Genomic DNA, 19,787 nt, shown 5'->3' with positions numbered 1-19,787 from the left:
GTCACTAATTTAATGAGATCTAGGTCTATAAACTACCTCTGACATTGTGTGGTCATGGCCTAGTCATTAACCTCTCTGAGTTTCCCCATCTGTAAAATGGGGATATAATTATAAGATCAACTTCAAAGAAGTGTCATGATAATTATATAAAAATATTTATGGATTTTCAAGTATATTCATGTTAATGCAGAGTCTTCAGTGATATGGTAAATCTCAAATGAGGAGATCCCTCTTTATTTTCTCTCCAATTTAGAATTTTAGAAATTTGTTCAAAGCATTAGGAGGCACTTACCTAGGATCACACAGTCATCATTTGTATGCAAGGCACACAGGAAGAGAAGGCTAGAATTCAGGTCGTCTTGACTTTAATATTAGCTCTCTATTAGGTGGTTATTGCTATTGGTTACATTCTGTTCAAAATTTTGATCAAGTTATCGGTAAAAGCAAAGATAGGATGTTTATTGTCTTTTCAGATGCTATGACTGAAAGGATGAAAAAAGTAAATAAGCATGTACAGATTAAAAATAAAGATATCAAGAAGCAGGAATGAATTTAAGATGAAATTCAATAAGAACATTGTCAATTAGGTTATACACTTGGATTAAAAATTCAATAATAAAAATAATAATAATAAATAGCAAGCATTTATATAGAGCACTTTAAAGTTAGAAAAATCTTGTATGTATTTTATTTTGTTCATATAAGAACCCTAGAGATAAATACTATTATTTGTCCCATTTTACAGATGAGAAAACTGAGTCAGAAATTGATTGACTTGTAAAAAGTCACACTTCAGTCATTTTTTTCAGACATGTCCAATTTTTCATGACCCTATTCAAGTTTTTCTTGGCAAAGATGCTAGGATGATTTGACATTTCTTTTTCCAACTCATTTTCCAGATAAGGAAATCGAGGCAGTCAGGGTTAAAGTGACTTGCCCAGTATCACACAGCTACTAAACATCTGAAATCAGATTCAAACTCAATAGGAGGAATCTTCTTGATTTTAAGCCAGCCCAGTTCATAGTTTAAAGGGATATTATAGGAAAAATTGATTAGATACATTCTTCTTGGATCCAAAAAAACAAAGCAAAAAAAAAACTTTAAAATGTGAGGAAATAGAAGAGAAGTAGATTTAAAGTCACTATAAGGAAAAATTTTCCTAATAATTAGAACAAGCCAAACATAGAATAAAGTTTTTGTAGGTAGTTGGCTTCCTCATTGAAAGTTTTAGGCACAACTTTGATGTCTAATTGCTATTAAAGGATTTGGGAGCACATATATGACTATTGTGGTCCTTTCAAACTCAGAGATTTTGTGAGATTAGAGGGGGTGAATTCTGATCCTGGTGGGCAGAATAAGCAATAAACAAAACAGGAGAGATATTTAGAAAAACATATTTCCATTCATTATAAAGACAAGGTAGTGGCACTTGAAAGCAGAAGACTGAAACACAGAAAGAATCCTACAGTAAAGTGTTAAATGAACTTGGGAGGAAAAAAAGCAACCATATCAGTGACCCTTTTATGAGGTATAAGTTAGCATCACGAGTGAATCAGAAAGGAAGCAGTATGATAGGATGAAGAATGATACCCTATACCTCATGGTGACCTTTAAAAGTCAGTTCACAGAATCCAGGAAATATTTTTCAAAGAGGAAGTTAGCTCATGGCAGGTTGAGTAAGAATCACAGAGCTGGGAAATGGGAAACTGTTAAGCCATATAGACCTGGGAGAGCATAAATGAAAGTAAAGGCCACCATCATGGTTGAGGGGTCAAGGTTATCTGAATCAATCAGGTATAAGGTACATCAGCAAAGAAAGTATATATTGCTAAAATCCTATAAAATATAGATTCATAGAGATGATTGTATATCCCCTTTCTTTCCTTGAGTTCCTCTATCAAAGGAACAAAGAAAAAAAATCTGTTTGCCTCCATATGTTTTCAATATTTGTTTTGCCATTATAAATAATGTCAATCACTAGTATTTTGCAGTTTGGTTTTATCTACAAGGGATAGAGTTGGTCTTCCATTAGACAGTAAACTCCTTGAGGTCAGAGACCTTTTTTTTTTTTTTTTGGTAATCTGAGAGGCAAATATCAATCAATCAACAATTATAAAGTACCAACTGAATGGTAACCATTGTAGCTACATAAAGAAACAAAATATAAAGGTCCCTGACCTTAAGGAACTTTCTGTCTAATGGGAGACCAAATAGTAACAGAAAAACATGCCTCATCAAAAAAAAAAAAAAAAAACCACTCCATCAGAGTTGCTCAACAATGGAAGGGACTGGTGCTAGTGGTCTCCGTTCCTTGCAGACACCTTCAAGCAGAAGCTGGGCAACCACTAGTGTGACATATTTTAGGAAGAACATGAATAAGGTGCCTTTAAAAAGACCTTATGATTTTTAAGATTCTATGACTCAAGTCTCTACTAAGCTTAATTATTCCTAAACCAGCTTCCTTCTTCCCAAATATCATTTGATACATTACTAGTCTCATTTTATTGCATCATAAAGTTTCGAACAATAACTTCTATGAGGGCAAAACACAATGTGCTCATGGAGAAAAGAAAAACAAAAAGCTATAAAGACTAAATTGCTGAAAGAAACTCTAATTAACCATGTTCATTAAAGCAAGACAATTTCCGGCACTTCCACAGTTAGGTTCTTTCTACCAATTTATCTCTTTGGATTCCCAGGAGTTCAATTTTCTGTTCTATTTTCCAGAATTTCCTAGTGAATTATTTGCAGTGCCATTCACCTACTCTACATCTCATAAATGTCCTACACATACACTGGTTCGTATTGAGATGGGACCCAGAGAGAAAACAGGGAATTGAGAATTCCCCTTCTTTCCCCAAAACACTGAACTTACTACAAACAAAATAAAAGTTATAGAATCATAGAGCATTCAAGGTAAAAGGGACCTACAAAAAACTAAAATAAAGAATGTAATATCTGGAGAAGATTATATCTTAGAGATGAACTAAATCATTCTTTCCCTTTCACAGATGGGCAATCTGGAATTTGATGAAAGAATTTGACTTTCCCAAGGTTTTCCAATGATTTTAAAGCTGGAGATAAAAAAAATCTCTACCCTCAGAAAGATTCTAATCTAACAGCTAAGGAAATGAGTTCATCTTTCCATCTCAAAGAAGACAAAAACAAATTTGAAGGAAAAGAAATTTAAGCTGAAGGAGGAAGGTGCAGGGGGGCAGCAACCCATTATAATCTGAAAGGCTTTTTGGAAGAGAGAAGATTCTTTAAAGGTTAGAGACTTTATAGCCTCAAAAGGGCTTTTTTTTTAAAGGGAACAGAAGCCTCTTTAAAGGCTCTTGCTCTGAATATCTTCTGAGATATCTGTCAGACTCTGCTTTTCTTCCATTTCTTTTATTTTTAACTAAAACTGACTGCATGGATATGGGGAATAGCCAGTGAGAAACTCCTGCTAGTGAAGATCATTGCCTTCCCTGTGATTTTTAATATTAGAGAGCCACAGGCACATAATACTGAGAGCTAAATGAGCTTCCCAGGAACACGCCACGATTATGTGTGAGTGGCAGGGCTGAAACCCACATCTTCCTAGCTCTAGAGGTGACATTCTATCCCCTGCACCACATTGCCTCTCATGATGCCACTGATTATTCTCATTCAGTCCCAATCAATTGACTACTCGTGTGTTGATGGTTTGTTATGTCTAATCATAAATGAATGGTAGAATTGCTTAAATGGCAAGCCTGCCCTCATGGGTCTTGTAGCCTGATTACACAAGTTTACAATATACACTTTAAGGAGATTGGAAGAGTGTTATACCACATTCAAGGAGGGAAAAAATGCATGCCTAGTGGGAGATAAGTAAGGAAAGTTTCATAGGGGTAAGTACCTGAACAAGGGGCAGGAGGAAGAGAAGTATTTTAAATAGGGAAGAATGGAAAGAGGGATGGGAGAGCTAATTAAGGGAAGAGAACAAAAAACATGAACAAAATCACAAATATGGGATCGGCCTGGATGAAAAGCAAAGTAAAGTGAGAATAATAGCTTGACTACAAGTGGAGGGAGTATGAAAGAAAACACAAATTCAAAATCATTAATAAATTTTTTTTAATAAAATAGCAAAATAAACTGGCATCTAGTTGGTGCAATAGATAGAGCACCAAGTTTGAAATAAGAAAAATTCCTCTTCATGAGTTCAACTCCAGGCTCGCATTTACTATTTGTGGGCAATTCACTTAACCCTGTTTGGCTCATTTTCCTCATTTGTAAAGGAAAAACTGAGCTAGAGAAGGAAAGCATACCACAAATGGAGTCACAATGCAAAAGGAACAACAAAGTGGGGTGGAGACGAAACTGCTCTGAGATTCAAATGGTATGATGTCCAGCCCTACCTCTCTGCCATTAACTTGTTCTATGTAGGACCCTAAATATGGCATTTCATTGATTTAGGAGCTGGACCGGGATAGTTTCTTCCAGCTTTTATATTAAAATTCTTTCCACTTCAAACATTATGTGTTTTGTGAATCTTAGGGTCCTTTTGGTTTCCAATCCCTGACCCTCTTGTGTATGAACATGTTTACCACATCGATTGTGTACAGGTAACCAGACAAATGATTCAGTGCTTTCCAATAAAAAATAATTGAAATAGGTATAGAGCATTAAGCATTAATCAGGAATGAGATTTTTATAACCATGGACTGCTGTCACTGGGAAAGGCTTTTATATGTAGTGGGGGGGATGATGCTTCTATAAATGGATTTTAAAATATAGAATGCTAGTGATGGGAAAGGACCTTATAATGTAGTATACCAAAATTAGAAGAGACTTTAGAATACAGAATGTTAGTGCTGGAAAGGGACTTTATAATGTAGAATATCAAAATTAGAAGAGACTTTAGAATATAGAATGTTAATGCTGGAAAGGCCTTTAGAAAAGAGAATGTTAAAATTAGAAGAGACAGAGAAGAGATTTAAGAACCTGGACTGTTAGGAGTCAGAAGGGACCTTAGGCATAAAATATTAGTACTGGGAAGAATCTTAGAATACAAATTGTTAATGATAGAAGGATCCTTGGAAAAGAAGCTGTTAAAGTTGGAAAGGATTTTTAAAAAAGAGTATATTAGAAGAGGGAGGAATCTAAGAACAGAAAAATGTTAATGCTAGAATAGTCTTTAAGTCAGAGAATACTGAAACGAAAAAGAAGCTGAGAATGCAGGATATTAGAAGCAGAAAAGGTTCTAGTCATGATCTAGGCTAATTTTGAGAGGACTTTCCTCAAGACTTGAAGACTGACAATGACTTGATGAGGTTCACATAATCATTTAGCAGCAAAGTCAAAACTTAAAGCACAGAACTCCATCCTGTTCTCTTTTCTCCTTTACCAAGACTGCTTCCTACCAATGTAAGCAACAGAGCAGAAATGAAAAAGTTATCATGACTGCAAATAGGAGAAGTTAAGAGCATTCTGATATGTTAAAATGTCTTCACATGTCATTGTATTCTGTGGACAACTACTGGCCTGCAGGACTGATATGGCTAGTCAGCTCTAATGTTAATGAATCACATTTACATAGTCCTTTAATAGTTTACATATTATTGCATTTAATTCTTATACCAAGGGCAGACATGACTTCAGCCCCTCCAGCACTTACTAGCTGTGTGACCCTGGGCTAGTCACTTAATCCTATTAGCCTCAGTTTCCTATCTGTAAAATGGCTGAGAAGGAAATGGTAAACCACTCCAATATCCTTCCTAAGAAAACTCCAGATGAAGTTAGAAAGAGATGGACACCAATGAACAAGTGTTAACTGCCTCCCTATCTATATAATGTCTACATTCATAATTGTTATAAATATTATTACAGGTTTGATAATTACTGTTTCATATGTCTATATAGCTATTAATTATCAAATCTGTAACAATATAACAATTATAAAGACTATACAGATAGTATATATCTACAGATAGATATAATAGTAAAGATTTCTCTCATACTTTTCTGTGGACAGACTGTGTATTTAAAATAAGAAAAGAATGAGAATCTGACTTATCTTTAATTCATAAAATTCTCATTCATTAAAAATGCAGTAAATCTTGTCATTTGCCCCTTATTGGCCCAGATGTGAAACTCCTATGGCTCACCTCTTTGAAAGATTAAAAATTTAACTATGAAAGCTGCCAATTTCTTCTTTGCCTCTAAGCCTCTGGTTGTACAATTCATCTATTGAGCCAGATGATCTAAGAAAGTCATTTTTTATTTTGGGACCTAAGTTTCTCAATCTACAAAATCAAGTGGTTCCAGTTTTTCTGAGAATCCTTCGCTCTCCACATTTTATTACCATTACCTCATATTAATGTGCCATCTCATGTTTCATGTTTTGTTTTCACTTGCTATCTCACCCTAGAACTTCTTTCCATATAACAATTCCCTTCTACTATCACTGAGTTTCTCTCAGAGCTTCCATATTTGAAATGGCCCCAGGTCAGTTATCCTTCTTTGTTCTCTTAGCTCTGCTTCTGATTCTTTTATACTTTACCATCATGCCCTTATAAGATTATTTTCCAACCCCCACCACCGTTCTGTTGTCTTTTGTTTTTCCCATTCGAACATAAATGCCTTGAAGGTAGATACTGTCTGTCTTTTCTTTCTTTTATCTTTCTTTTTTTTCATTCATTCTTTCTCTCTCCCTCTTTTCTCTTTCTTTCTTCCCTTCTTTCTTTCTTTTTTTTTGGTTTCTATTCATATTCAGAGTGCCTGGCTTATAGTAGGCATTTAATGAATACTTTATGTCTTGCCTTGACTTACTAGAATTTCAGAAACTAGTCTCCTTTTGAGAGATCTAATTGATTTCATATGCCTTGAATTAAAATCCCAAGTATTACTACATTCTCTCCCTATCAGACAATCTGGCATATTAATATTGTACATTTCAATATTGCATTTTAGAAAGCTCATTCTAAGCTGAACTGCCTACAGAGCTGGGCATCCAAGGTTATAAAGAGAATTGAGAACATTTAGGAAAATTTGATTGAAGAACCAGGTGATGTTTATTTAGCCCATGACTAAGTGGTGGCTCTCTCCAAGAAATTTAAAGGACTATTATTGCAGAAGTGGAATTGTTGTTGGGTCTTTTCAGTCATGTCTAACTCTACATGACCTCATATGGCATTTTCTTGGCAGAGATACTGGAGTGGCTTTCCATTTCCTTCCCCAGTTCATTTTATAAAAGGAGAAACTGAGGAAAACAAGGTTAAGTGATTTGACCAAGGTCACATAACTAGTAAGTGTCTGAGGCCAGATTTGAACTCAGGAAAATGATTACATCTACCATGCCTCCAGGCTGCCCTGAAGAGGAATGAAACTTTTCTGGGGTCACAGAAGGCAGAACCAAGAGCAAAAGATAAAAGTTACAGAGACAGTTTTATGCACAATCAAGAGGAAAAATTTCCTAGCAGACACAGTCAACAAAAAAGTGGAATGAGTACCAGGTTTTCCCCTCAAAACAAGTCTTCAAGAACAATCCAGACATTTACTTTTTCAGGATGTCACAGATGGAATTCTTGTGCTGGTAACAGCTTAGATTAAATAGAAGACCCTAAGGTCCCTCCCAATGCTGATATTGTGTGATTTTATTTCTAAGAGGCAGATATGGAAACCAATGACATGTATTATGGTGATCTTTCTTAGTGCTGGCCACAGAACAGATGGTCAATAAATACTCATTGAAATGAATTGAATTGAGATAAGCTCAGTGAACCACTAGGGACTGCATTTCATGCCATATTAAGAGGAGGAATGCCCAAGGTTATATAACTAAATGACTATTGGCAATTAATCTAAGAAAGGAAAAGAAACTGACTTTTCACAGGAGAGAATATTAACTCATGGATAAATAAATAAAATCATAGATCCTCGCAGACATCCAGATGGTGACTGTCCTATGGTTCCTAGTCTCCTTTATCCCGTTCCATATCTAAGAGTTCACCAAGAGTTATTGACCCCACCTCTGCCATGTTTCTCCTATCTCATTCTTCAGCATATTTCTCTTTCCATTCCCGAAAGTATCACCTTCAATGAGGTCACTTTCCCATACCTCTCTTGAATTATTGAAGGAGCTTCTTATCTCCCTTTTATCTACATTCCTTCTAACCAAGGGATTCTCAATTCTCTTTTTGTCAGGAACCTTTTTGGCATAGGTTGCTGAGGAAACCTATAGACTTTCTCTCAAAATAAGGCTTTGTTTTGTTTTTAAATGTGATTGAGAGAAACACTACATTTTGGCTAGAAGTTAGTGAAAATAAAAGTGTATTTTTCCCATTAAAATTTGAAGATCCCCTGAAATCTATTCATGGACCTTTGGAAGTCAGGTTATGAACCCCTCCTTTAAATCATGAAGGAGTTGGTAGTGGGGAGAATAATAGGCCTGGAGTCAGAAAGACCCATATTCTTAAATTCAAATCTGGGCTCAGATACTTACTAGCTAGGTAATCCTGGGCCAGTCACTTAACTCTGCTTTCCTCAGTTTCTTATAAAATAAATCAGAAAAGGAAATGGCAAACTACTCCAGTATCTCTGCCAAGAAAATCCCAAATGGGATCACAAAGCATCAGAAACAAGTAAAATGATTGATAAAGAACTATAACTTTAAATCAACTACCTATATTATTCTTTTAATATCCTTCTGATGAAAGTTATAACCTACCAAATAAAGTAGAAATTATTCAGCCTGACATTCAAAAGTCTATAAGCCAAAACAAAGTATATATTATTTCCCCTCCTATAGACTATGCTCTACCAAACCAGAATCCTTGTCATTACATTAATATGTCTATTATTTTTCTTTTGCTTTCCCACCCTTGAGTCTTTGTTCACACCATTCCCTAAGTTACCTGAAGCATCCTCTGATATGGGGCTGGGGTTGTATATTGCCCTTCTGTGGTACATATTTTATTGATGTTATAATGAAGTACATTAAGGCTAATAAAGTCTCATGGATTTCAAACCAGAAATGACCTTGAGGGTCATTTGGTCCCTATTAGAAAGAATTCCCATCCTTTTGACCATGGGTAAAAAAGCATTCTGCTCCACAAGGCTTCTGTGTTAAGCACCAAGGGCCCAGGCGGGAGAAAGGGTAGCACAATGTTTACTGAATGAAGCCAGTGTTTATGTCTCACCAAAGCCTTGGTTGCTTCCAGTTTTCCCACAAAGCCATTATTCTTGGAGGGAAAACAAGCTTCCCAAAGGCAGTCCCCCATCTGCTTTCTTTGATTTGCTCTCTTGTCCTTTTGTTCTTTTGTCTGTGTTAGACACAAGTAGTGACTTGGTCTGAATGAGGTGGTCAATAGTTCAAACTGAATTCAGGCCTGTCTGTTGGGATTGGGCTTTTTGATGTAGGAATGAAGATTTCTCTTTTTTAACTAAAATGGAAAATTTTATCCAAAATTCAGGTACCTTCCTGAAGACAACTTTGGTGTCTTTAAGCATCTTTCATAAAAAGCAGCAAAACTAAATTTACTGCATGATCTAATGAAGTGTTTGCTAAACAAAACTATACTGTGGATCTGCTACATTTTTTTTTAATCTTACAGGTTCCAGCTTTGGGAAGGTGATAGATCACAGAATAGCAGAGGTGAGTGAGGACATTGTTGTTTGTTCTTTGTTCTCCAAGAGGACCGACATCAGGAAGGAGAAGTCATAACTTGCAAGTGAATTGAATTTAAGTTAGGTAGGGTTGGGTAAAGTCACCAACTTCACTTTCTCCTCTGGAGTCCACTGAGTTCAATGGGCAGATATGCATTAGGATGACTGGAGATAGCCCTGAATGCAGAGGGAAAACTTGATCCTTTTAAGCTAAGGTCTAATATAGAATATCAGCCACTAGAAAGAATCTTAGAACAAGCTTCTAATTTTGGTAATATTGTTTCCATTTACAGTTGAAGAATTTGGGAAGAAGGTGGGAATTAACTTACCCAATATTACAAAATGAGCATTTGCACCCTTCTTCTGACATCTAGTCTATGGATCACCATTAGCTTCCTTGTCTCACACCTTTCTGTGTGAAAGCAGGGAAATCCCTATCTAGTTTTCTTCAGATTCATTAACCAGCTGCAGTCTGTGCTTGGTCAGGTAGTTGGTTGTTTTTTTTTTTTTACCTAGGTGAGTTTCCTAATTAATTGGGGGGCGCTATCATGAAGAGTACTTGAAAGGTGACAAATTGCTAGGGAATGGGAGGGGAGGGAATGAAAGCAGGGAGAAGATCATATCCTGACTATGAGAAGTAGAGAATCAGAGCTTCTGGTGGTATATGAGGTATATGACCTGAAAGGATCAGGAAGCCTGGGAGGAACTGTGAGGCTGGACAGCTGCCTAGGATGTCCTTCACCAATACAGGCACTGTGGAGTCTATTTGCTGTGTTTTCAGAGATTAGTGTGGTGGCTTCATCTCTCTAATAAGCCGGCACAGCACAGATCAGAATGGAGTAAAGTGGTAATTGGTGACAGCTGTAAGATCAAATTTGCTCTCACTGCCTGTCCTAATCAAAGCACTCACCTGAGCTCACCTCCAGCTTTCACACCTGAAGGAGAATATTTTTGTGTACTGGATGGGGTGGGGAACTAACCATTAGTATACCAGACAATCTGTTGCTTCATAGAAAGATAAGAAGAAAAAAAATTGCTTCCCATTTGTTTTCTCAACACATATTAATGCACAAGATAAGCCTTAGAGATTTGTACCCTGATGCAAGGAAACCATCCCATGTCTATACTTGGAGACAAAAAAAAAACTACAGCGCCAAGAACACCCCCAATGTATGAATTCTCCTATGTCTGCCGTCTATCCCAGTTTACTAAACCTTAATCTATAGAGTCCTTGCAAGATATCTGCCTCCTCCAACTCTAAGTGGACCAGTCTAATGATCACCAGCATCAGGGGGTTCTGCTGCCACATTAAATGACCCTCTTCCTAATGGCAAAAACTGGGGATTAATTAGGGACAGCTGCCCCTTGGTATCTAGCCAGCCACAGCACCTGCGTCCCAGCATCTGCTTCTCAATATGTCTCCATGATTAAGGGGAGTGTCAATGTGCCTCTTGTTCTACCCAGGTTGGGCAGTACCTTTTGCCTGATGTTGTTGTGAAGGCAAACAGCTGTGTCCCATGCAATTGGCTTCCTCTCAACCTTTTGCCTCTTTGTCATGTCCCTCTTCCCTCGGACAGCCCTTCCCTTGGTCAACGGGGACCCCAGCCCTCTCCTTCTTCCTTCTGCTGATACAAGAGTCTTTCTATTACTCCAGGATGTCTCTCTATGAAACATCACTAAGTCTTGGTCTCTGGTTATAAAAAAAAATAGGGTTATTAGTGGTAACATTGCCTTGGAGAATAAACAGGCACTTTTCCTAAAATTATACTCAAAGGTAAAATAAGAACAAATATTCTTTACAGGAACAAATATACCACCACATTTCTTTGACCCTGATCCCACATCTCTAGCTTACTGTCTGCCCCCAGAAGACCATAAGCACCTTAAGATCAAGAGTACTTGTCATTTTCTCAAATTTAAATTCTCAGTATCTAAATAAGGAGCTTCACAACAGTTTTTTCAAATAGCAATGAAATGAATTTCAAATGCAAAGATAAAAGTATAGAATGAGAGCTATGAGGAGCATTAACAACCATCCACACCAACCACCACATTTTGCAAAGGATGAATCTGAGGTCCAGGGAGAGCAAACTATTTGACCAAGCTCATCCAAGAAGGGGCAGAACTGAGATTTAAATACAATTCAAGGATTCTAGTCAAGCAGTATTTTTGCTTGTACCTTGATGCAAGGGAATCATCCCATGACTATACTTGGAGATTAAAAAACAACAGAGCCCAAAACAGCCCTGATGTATGAATTCTTTTGTGTCTGCTGCCTATCCCAATTTACTAAGCCTTAATCTACGATTGCTTGCATGAAACTCTGGTTCTCTCAGCTTCAAGAGGCTGGCATGCCCCAGATGTCCATCCAAAAGAAGGGAGTTCCTTCCTTATCATCTCATATTTGCTCCCACCATGACTGTCCAATATTTTCAATCTCCCAGGAACTCCTTGGACTTTCTTTCTGGCACAAAAATAAGTGTCATTCAACATATGTTGAATTGATTTTAATCTCTTATGCCATTTCTTCCATCAGTGAACCCATTCACTCTGAATTTCTTATTTTGACATTTCATTTCATTTATCCTTCTCATTTATCTGTTTTTTTCTGTCTGCTCCTTGAGGTCAAGCCTTCCAGAACCCCTCCCCAAAGCATCCCTTGTTATGTAAACAACCTCTCAGAAAGCCCCTTCTTGAAGAAGTTAACTGGATACCAATCTAGCATATCTAGCAGTGAGTTTTGGACAAGAGGAAAGGAGGAGATTGAACTTTTATTGGCATTGGAATACCAGAATGAAACAACATCTACCAATCTTTCCAAGCTGTAGTCTTAGAGAGGTTAAGAAACTTTTCTGGGGTTACATATAGTCAGTCTGAGTCAGAGGGGCAATTTGAATTCAAAACACTGCATTTAGCTCTCAATGCACCATACTATGCAGCCTCTCTAAAGTCACTAAAATTCTGTATGCAAAATAATTGTATACTATGAGCTCTGCATTAAAAATTCTAGGAATTTCCAGGGCTATCAAATAAAGGAATTAGACTGATGGAAGATATCAGAAGAGTTCTTAATAAACATATGCTAACCGGAGCTATTCCAACTTTTCTTCCTAGACAATTCAATCAGATTTTGTTTCAGGTAAGTAGGAGAGTGTTTTTTGTTCAGACTACACTACCTTTGTCACTAAGGCAGCTAGGTGACAGTGGATGGAGCACTGGTCTTGGAGTCAGGACAAGAGTTTGAATCCAGCCTCAGACTTGACTCTTACTAGCTGGGTGACCTTGGTCAAGTCACTTAACCCTGATTCTCACATCCAGGGACATCTCCAGTTATCCCAATTCCTTTCTGGCCACTGGACCCAGATGGCTCCAAAGGTGAAGGTGAGGATGGTAAATTAGTATAGCAACCCCTCACTCAAATATAAATTATATGCTTGGCATGGCCTCACCTCCCTGATGTTGTGGTCTTCTTTGAAATGGACACATTATTATTATTATTATTATTATTATTATTATTATTACCTTTATCCCTATTGTAATCAAACATAGATCCAATGCAATTTTTTCAGTAAATATAGATGATCAGTAGTAATCACCATGCAACCAGTTAGCTGGTTCTTCTTGTTCCCAGTCCAGGGGGAATTACAACAATAATAACAATAAAAACTTCCTAAATAATGAAATAATAATTTTAATGAGGGGAAAATAGACAAAGAACTCAAATAACTATCTTCCCATATCTTCTCATGTCTTCCCTTATATCCTATGTCTTCCTACGTCACCTAAAATCTTAGGAAGATCACCTGGCAGGATAAGATACCAGATACTGAGGACTTGACTTGAGCTAAACTGCCAAGCATTCACACTCAACTACAGAGAGCACAACTACCTTGGGCTGATCATGTTGTTCAAATGCCTACCAGATGCTTGTCAAAAAAATTATTTTATGGAGAATTCACATAAGGAAAGCACTCACAGTGGGGTAAAAAAAAAGATGATACAAGGACACTCTTAAGACCTCTCCTAAGAATTTTGGAATCAAGGCAATATGGAAGATACCAGTTCACGACTGCCCAGCATGGCATGACCTCATCAGACCTTCTCTATAAGCAGAGAAAAATTGAAATAGCTCAAAAGAAATGCAGAAAGGGCAAATTAAGAGAATCTCCACCAAATGATCACATTGACTGTTTGCCTGACCTGTGGGGTAATAACCCCAAACTTCTACTGGTCTGGTCAACCACAGTCAGACACAATGAAACTTGTTTCTCACATAGTGTTGTCATTTTGTTCCTCTTCAAGAACAAAGGCCAACAATGAACCAACCGACCACCAATCATGAGAGTATGAGTATATATGTATGCATATTGATATAGACATTATAGATTGGATGTAGATACATACTCATATTTATTTCTTCAAAATTGTTTATAGTATTAAGGCATTAAGCATAACTATGAGGCTAATGTGAGAGTCAGGGATGGTGGGGAGGCTGACTCTCACATCAGCCAGTTTTTAACAGTTTTCTTTATGTTTATACAATTAAATTAGTCTTTTCAGTCCAGAACCTCTTGGAAACAGGTAGGGTCCCATAATAAATGAGGGTTTCTAAGGTCTCACCCGTTTTCTTCCTCTCATATTCTGCAATGCTTCTGCTATATCCTTTTCACATAGATTATTTTTATTCTATGTGTTCAGAGAACACTCCCACCTGGTGTTGTGCTAGAACTAAGCCTGGAGTGTTAATGGCCTTCAAATTAAGGGCTGTACAGCCTCCACAGTTTATTCACACTGAAGAGAAGTGTTTTCTTTTCTAAATCCCAAGAGTTGATCCTATGGAAAAGGCAATAATTTTCCATTGGTTCATTCTGAAGAAAAACAGGAACCTGCATCGTCCATTAACCTCCAAGAGGCCCCACATTCTTGCCAGAGAAAAAGATCCACCTGGTGAAAAATATGACTATCAATAAAGAAAGGGTGTTTCTTTCTCATTAGAATGCATTCCTGGATTTGGGAAGCCTTCCTCCTCTGGGTCATGTCACACAACCACAGAAACTTCTGGGGCATCAGAATTTCCATTTCAATATTCTCTTTAACTGACAGATGTGCAAAATCTTAGTCCATAAGATGAGTCCCTAGTGACCTTCAAATGGCTAGTACAGACGGAGAGCACAATTTACCCAAGTGAAGGTCAACATTAATTTATACTTCTAATTCTCTCTTCAGGCAGAACTTTTCCTGCCTTAAGAAGGTTCTCTAAGTGTTTCTTGGTCCACCTAGGCCCTTACTTCTGGGCCTTTCCCATTCAGAAAATACAGACTTTGAATTTTCAATCTCCCTATGGAAGGAAAGCAGAGAGGGCAATGAAAGTGGGTAGGGTTCAGAGGTGGCTCCATATGCCTTAAATAAATGATGCTAGATCTTCTAACATCATAGTGTGTGTGATTTTTTTTTGTTCCGTTCTGCACCTTGAGTCTCTTCCAACAACTTCAAAGTGACATACACACAAGGAGGAGACATCAAGGATGTGACAGAGAATAAGAATCAGATCTGGTAGAACAGGACAGTTGGACCATTAAACAGGAACCAATTAAAAAGAAATTCAGGCAAGTTTTGCAAGGGTAGATTTGTTATGCAAATGTCATACCTGGTATTAAAAATGTATTTGTTGAGTTTGCTGATAGAATTCCAGGAAGGCTTAATACATTTTTAATAATCCCTCTAACACTTGCCACTCATCCGTGTTGTAGTTGTTAACCTACAATGGCGGGATTGGAGGTTGACCTACTTGAGTTGCATGAACAGGACCCTCTTGCAGTGAGTGCTTGAACATATCTTAATGGACCAGACACGTGCCTAAATCCTGTTAAATGCTGTCTGTCATGATGCTCACAGAGCTGTGCTGTTTTGTCTCTGTGTGTGATAAGCACCCAGAAGAGACAATGAACTGATACAACTACAAGAACTCAATCTGATCCTATGCCCCCCAGATGTCAAAGATTCCATCTCCAGTCTATAAAATCAAACTCTATTATCTGACTCTCAAAGTCCTTGGCAGTCACTCATACTTTCAATAAGTATTTATTACAAATTTGTTATATGGAAGAAAGAAAGGAAGGGAGCGAAGAAAGGAAGAGAGGAGGGAGGAAGAGAAATTTCTCAAAGAATCTATTGATGGGACACAACATGAACATAAAAAGTAAACAGAAAATATGTTCAAAAACCTTTAAAACTAAACTCAAAGGTACTTCTTCCAGAAGCCATCCCCAAGCTGCCCAGTGGGATACTGAATCCTCCATCCCCAATAATACTGAATCTTATAGCCATTATGTTGGTGTCTTGTTCTCCTACCAGAAAGTAAACTCCCTCAAAACAAGAATTTCATCTTATTTCAAGTTTTATCTCCCCTAGTATTTATTGCAGTGGCTTATATGCAAAATAAGCATTTGGTTGACTGCATTGTACTGTTGTTGCATTGCAAAAGCAACCACTGAGATTTCCTGTGATATTTCAGGAGAGGTGAAAGTTTCCCATTGGAACTGCAAACTATTTCCTCCAACTCATTCCAGAAATTCTGAGCTCAGTTCCAAGAAGAAGAATCCTCAGATTCCTTTAATATGATCACAACACACAATGAACTATAAAATAGTTCATAATAAATATGAAATGCAAGGAGCTGCAATATCACAAACTCGATACCTGTGGCATCTTACCCTGAAATGGCACCAGAAGGGTTTATTGTGGTGAGGATTTTGCTTGTTTCTTTGTTTTACCACCACCGCTACCCACTTCCTTGTGCCACCATATGGACACAGCTGTTTCCCATTGTAAGAACACTAAAGGATGTAGTTCCCATGGGTGTAGCTCATTGAGAAGAACATGGAAGATTATCAGTAGTCCCTGGCTTAAAAAGTTACAGGGTTCTCAGCTCTCAGAGCATCCCACTCTTCTCCCAGGTATGGATCCTCTTCCTTGATGTATTTGGTATTTGGGTTTTGCTGACCTTCACTTTGGTAGTCAATTCCACCTTCTCCTTTAGGTCCCTTTGAGTCCTGGTTTCTAACTGTATGTTCCTAGGCTACAGACAGACCTCTGCTCTCCATGTTATTATATTTTGTAACTAAGAAAGCATAGAACCTCTGCCCCCAGCTAGTCTTCCCCACTGACCCTGCACTCAGACCACTTTGTCCATCTTTGGATCACCCATGCCACACTCCTACTCCTTGGTTCCTGCCTTAAAAGGACCCCAGACTTTACTACATGATTTATCACAAGAACAAAATAATTATGAACAATAATTCTCAATCACTTTGTCCTGAGTGACAATAAAATATGATTGTTGGAGTGAAGGGAAAGGAAAGTAAGATTCCTGGGTATTCCTAATGAAGGTTTCTAATATGTGTTATAACAATTAATTTCCTTCTATGAATTTTCTGTTTGATGAATGATTGCAACATGGAAATCAAGCCTAAGGAATCACTGAAGACATTCATTTCCACAAAAAATAGGGATTAGTCTCTCTTTTGTTAAATTGGGTCAATGGGTACCAACTCAAGATCTAAAATGTCAGCCTAAGAATCCAGAGGCATCTTTGGAATTAGGGACAGATTCTATGTTGAAGGGTATACAAGGTCCAGCAACACTGAGGAATTTCTTCATGTTTAGGCAAAACCTTAGAAAATTATTTCACATTGTCCTAGGAAGCACAATGGCAGATCTAATCTGTCACTTTTTGTGAAGAGAGGAATTAAACTAAGACAATGAAAACTCTGAGATGATATTCACTTACTTAGAATTGCTCTAGTCTCAGCAGCAGCATCTCCCTATCTGACTAGCTCCTAGGGAAAAGGCCCTGCCTTCAGGTAAAGCATGATAAGATCTATTTGATTTTCAGATATGACTAATTTTAGCTAATTTGTTTTAATCTCAAACCACTCCTTGTGCAGTGCTAATTTTGACTTGATTAAACCTGAGGTGACTAGATTTGGAGTGGAGTCCTCTTACTCATATGTTAAATTATTTGCTTTGTGAAATAACCAACACTGAAACCTGTGGCAATCTGAAGTTTAAAGGACATGTGAAGAATCACATTAATTTACTATCTTATTCTGTAAGAACGAATGATTATTCATTTGAAGAATGAAGGGGAGCTTCAAAGAAGCCTTGCAATTGGTGGTTTGTTCAAATGATTTCCCAATGAGATATGTTCTGAAATAAAGGCATCCATAGTCCCAGGATTCCAAAACCATTGGGGGACTTGCCACAAAAGATTTTCCTATAGGTATATACATAATATATACTTAAAGTAGATGTTCCTCATCCTGACTATACCCACCTCTCCTTACCAGGATGCTCTAATATCTGCCTTGTTTTCCTAGAAATGGTTAAAGAATCGTTAAGCCTTTCCACAACCTATTAGCCTAGCTTCTTCCCAGACAAGGACTTTGCATTCTAAAGCTGGCTCCCTTAGAATCAGGGATGCCATTCTATCACTGGAGGACTAAATTTTTTCTTGGAAAGGCTTACTGGCCTGGGTAGGGCTCCAACTCAATCCTTTCCTTTCTCTGCATTTAATTCTCATCTCTATACAAACTAGTCACAGATTATTTTACATACATCCATTCACACACATTTCTAGTATCTCTTTCAGTTTCATATGACCAAGTGCCTCCTATAAGTTTTGAAAGAAACAAATTCAACTCTCAAAAACTAAATATTATCATCCCCCAAACTCATTTTGCAAATTTTGCTATGCTTGTCAGAGATACCACCCTTTCCAGTCCCTCACTTTCATAAGCTTGATTTCATCCTTGACTCCTCGTCATCCTTTTCCTATACATTCAATCAGATGGCAAATTTTGCCATTTCTATTGTCTTGCATCCAATAGATCCCATTGTCTATACTTACATAAATACTGCCTTAGTTCAGGCTCTCATAATCTCTTGCCTAGATTATAAAAGATTTAGGATTATATACCTGCTTTGAGTTTCTTGACATTCCAGTCTATTTTATACACTGCCACCAAAGAGAGTCTTATTTTCCTTCAATACAGATCTAGTCATGTCACCCTGTCTAACTCCATCAACTCCAATATCTATGATTAAACTATAAACCTTATTAGCTTTTAAATCTCTTCAAAACTTCTTTCCAACCTATATTTTCAGCCTCACTGATCACTGTACCCACTTCCATAATTTTTCTTCCAACCAACTGAACTTCTATCTCTTCCTTACATGTGACACTCCATGGTCCATCTCCATATCTTTGTAATGGCCTAAACCCATGCCTGGGATGCACTCCTTCCCCAGTTTTACCTTCTAGAATCTTTCTTTCTTTCTTCAAGATGCAGTTCAAACCCCATTTTCTTTGTAAACACATTCCTAATCCACTCAACATCTTCCAAATCTCCCTCCCAAACTACCTTCCATTTAGAAATGGATATTTCTTTTTTGTAATTACTCAGCATAATATATACTTAAATATCTAAATATAACATATGCTTAAATATATGTATATATTTATAAATATAGTATATAATAAATATATATAAATGCAATATATACTTAAATATATATCAATTTTTCTTCATTACAGTGCAAACGTTTTCTAAACAGGGTTTGTACTTATTCCCTCACACCTAACATGGTAACTAGTCAGTAGTAGATATTTATTATAAACAAATTTGTCTAATTGTCCCTCACCAGCCAGGTTTACTAGCCCTGATGCAGCTAATTATGAAATAAGAGAACAGATTCATATACAGATAGATGCCTATCACCAAGTGTCATGAAAACATTTATTTCACTCTCCATGACATCCTCAGGTATGTTCTGGAGACAGAACTAAAGAGCTAATAGAAAATAATTTACAAATCATCTTTTTAAAGGGATAAATAAGTCTCACAAGGCTGGACTGAATTCAGTTCTCAAGTACAGAAAGATGCTCTTGATCAGTGCAGGGGGCGGAACCTACTCCTAAGCAATGAAGATAATAGGTGAATTTGGTAGATTCTGATCAGTATATGTGAAGTCAAGATTATAAGTGATGGAAAATTGTTCACCGACCTGATTTTATAAAACAACTCTCTGCTTCTACTAAAATGACTTCTAAAAGGTTCTCTTTTCTCTGATGCTGCTTATTTCTACTGCATAA

At 37.2% G+C, this 19,787-nt stretch overlaps 1 protein-coding gene across 3 annotated transcripts in view; it reads right to left on the bottom strand.

The window, feature by feature from the left end:
• The window catches only part of SORCS2 (sortilin related VPS10 domain containing receptor 2), a 1,216,578-nt gene that overhangs the window by 761,795 nt on the left and 434,996 nt on the right, over positions 1-19,787 (bottom strand). The window lies entirely within an intron of this gene.

The sequence above is a fragment of the Macrotis lagotis genome, chromosome 3, assembly GCF_037893015.1.
Source record: "Macrotis lagotis isolate mMagLag1 chromosome 3, bilby.v1.9.chrom.fasta, whole genome shotgun sequence".
NCBI lineage: Eukaryota > Metazoa > Chordata > Mammalia > Peramelemorphia > Peramelidae > Macrotis > Macrotis lagotis.
Note: the sequence above shows the minus strand (reverse complement) of the source record. Positions and strands in the feature narration are given on the sequence as shown.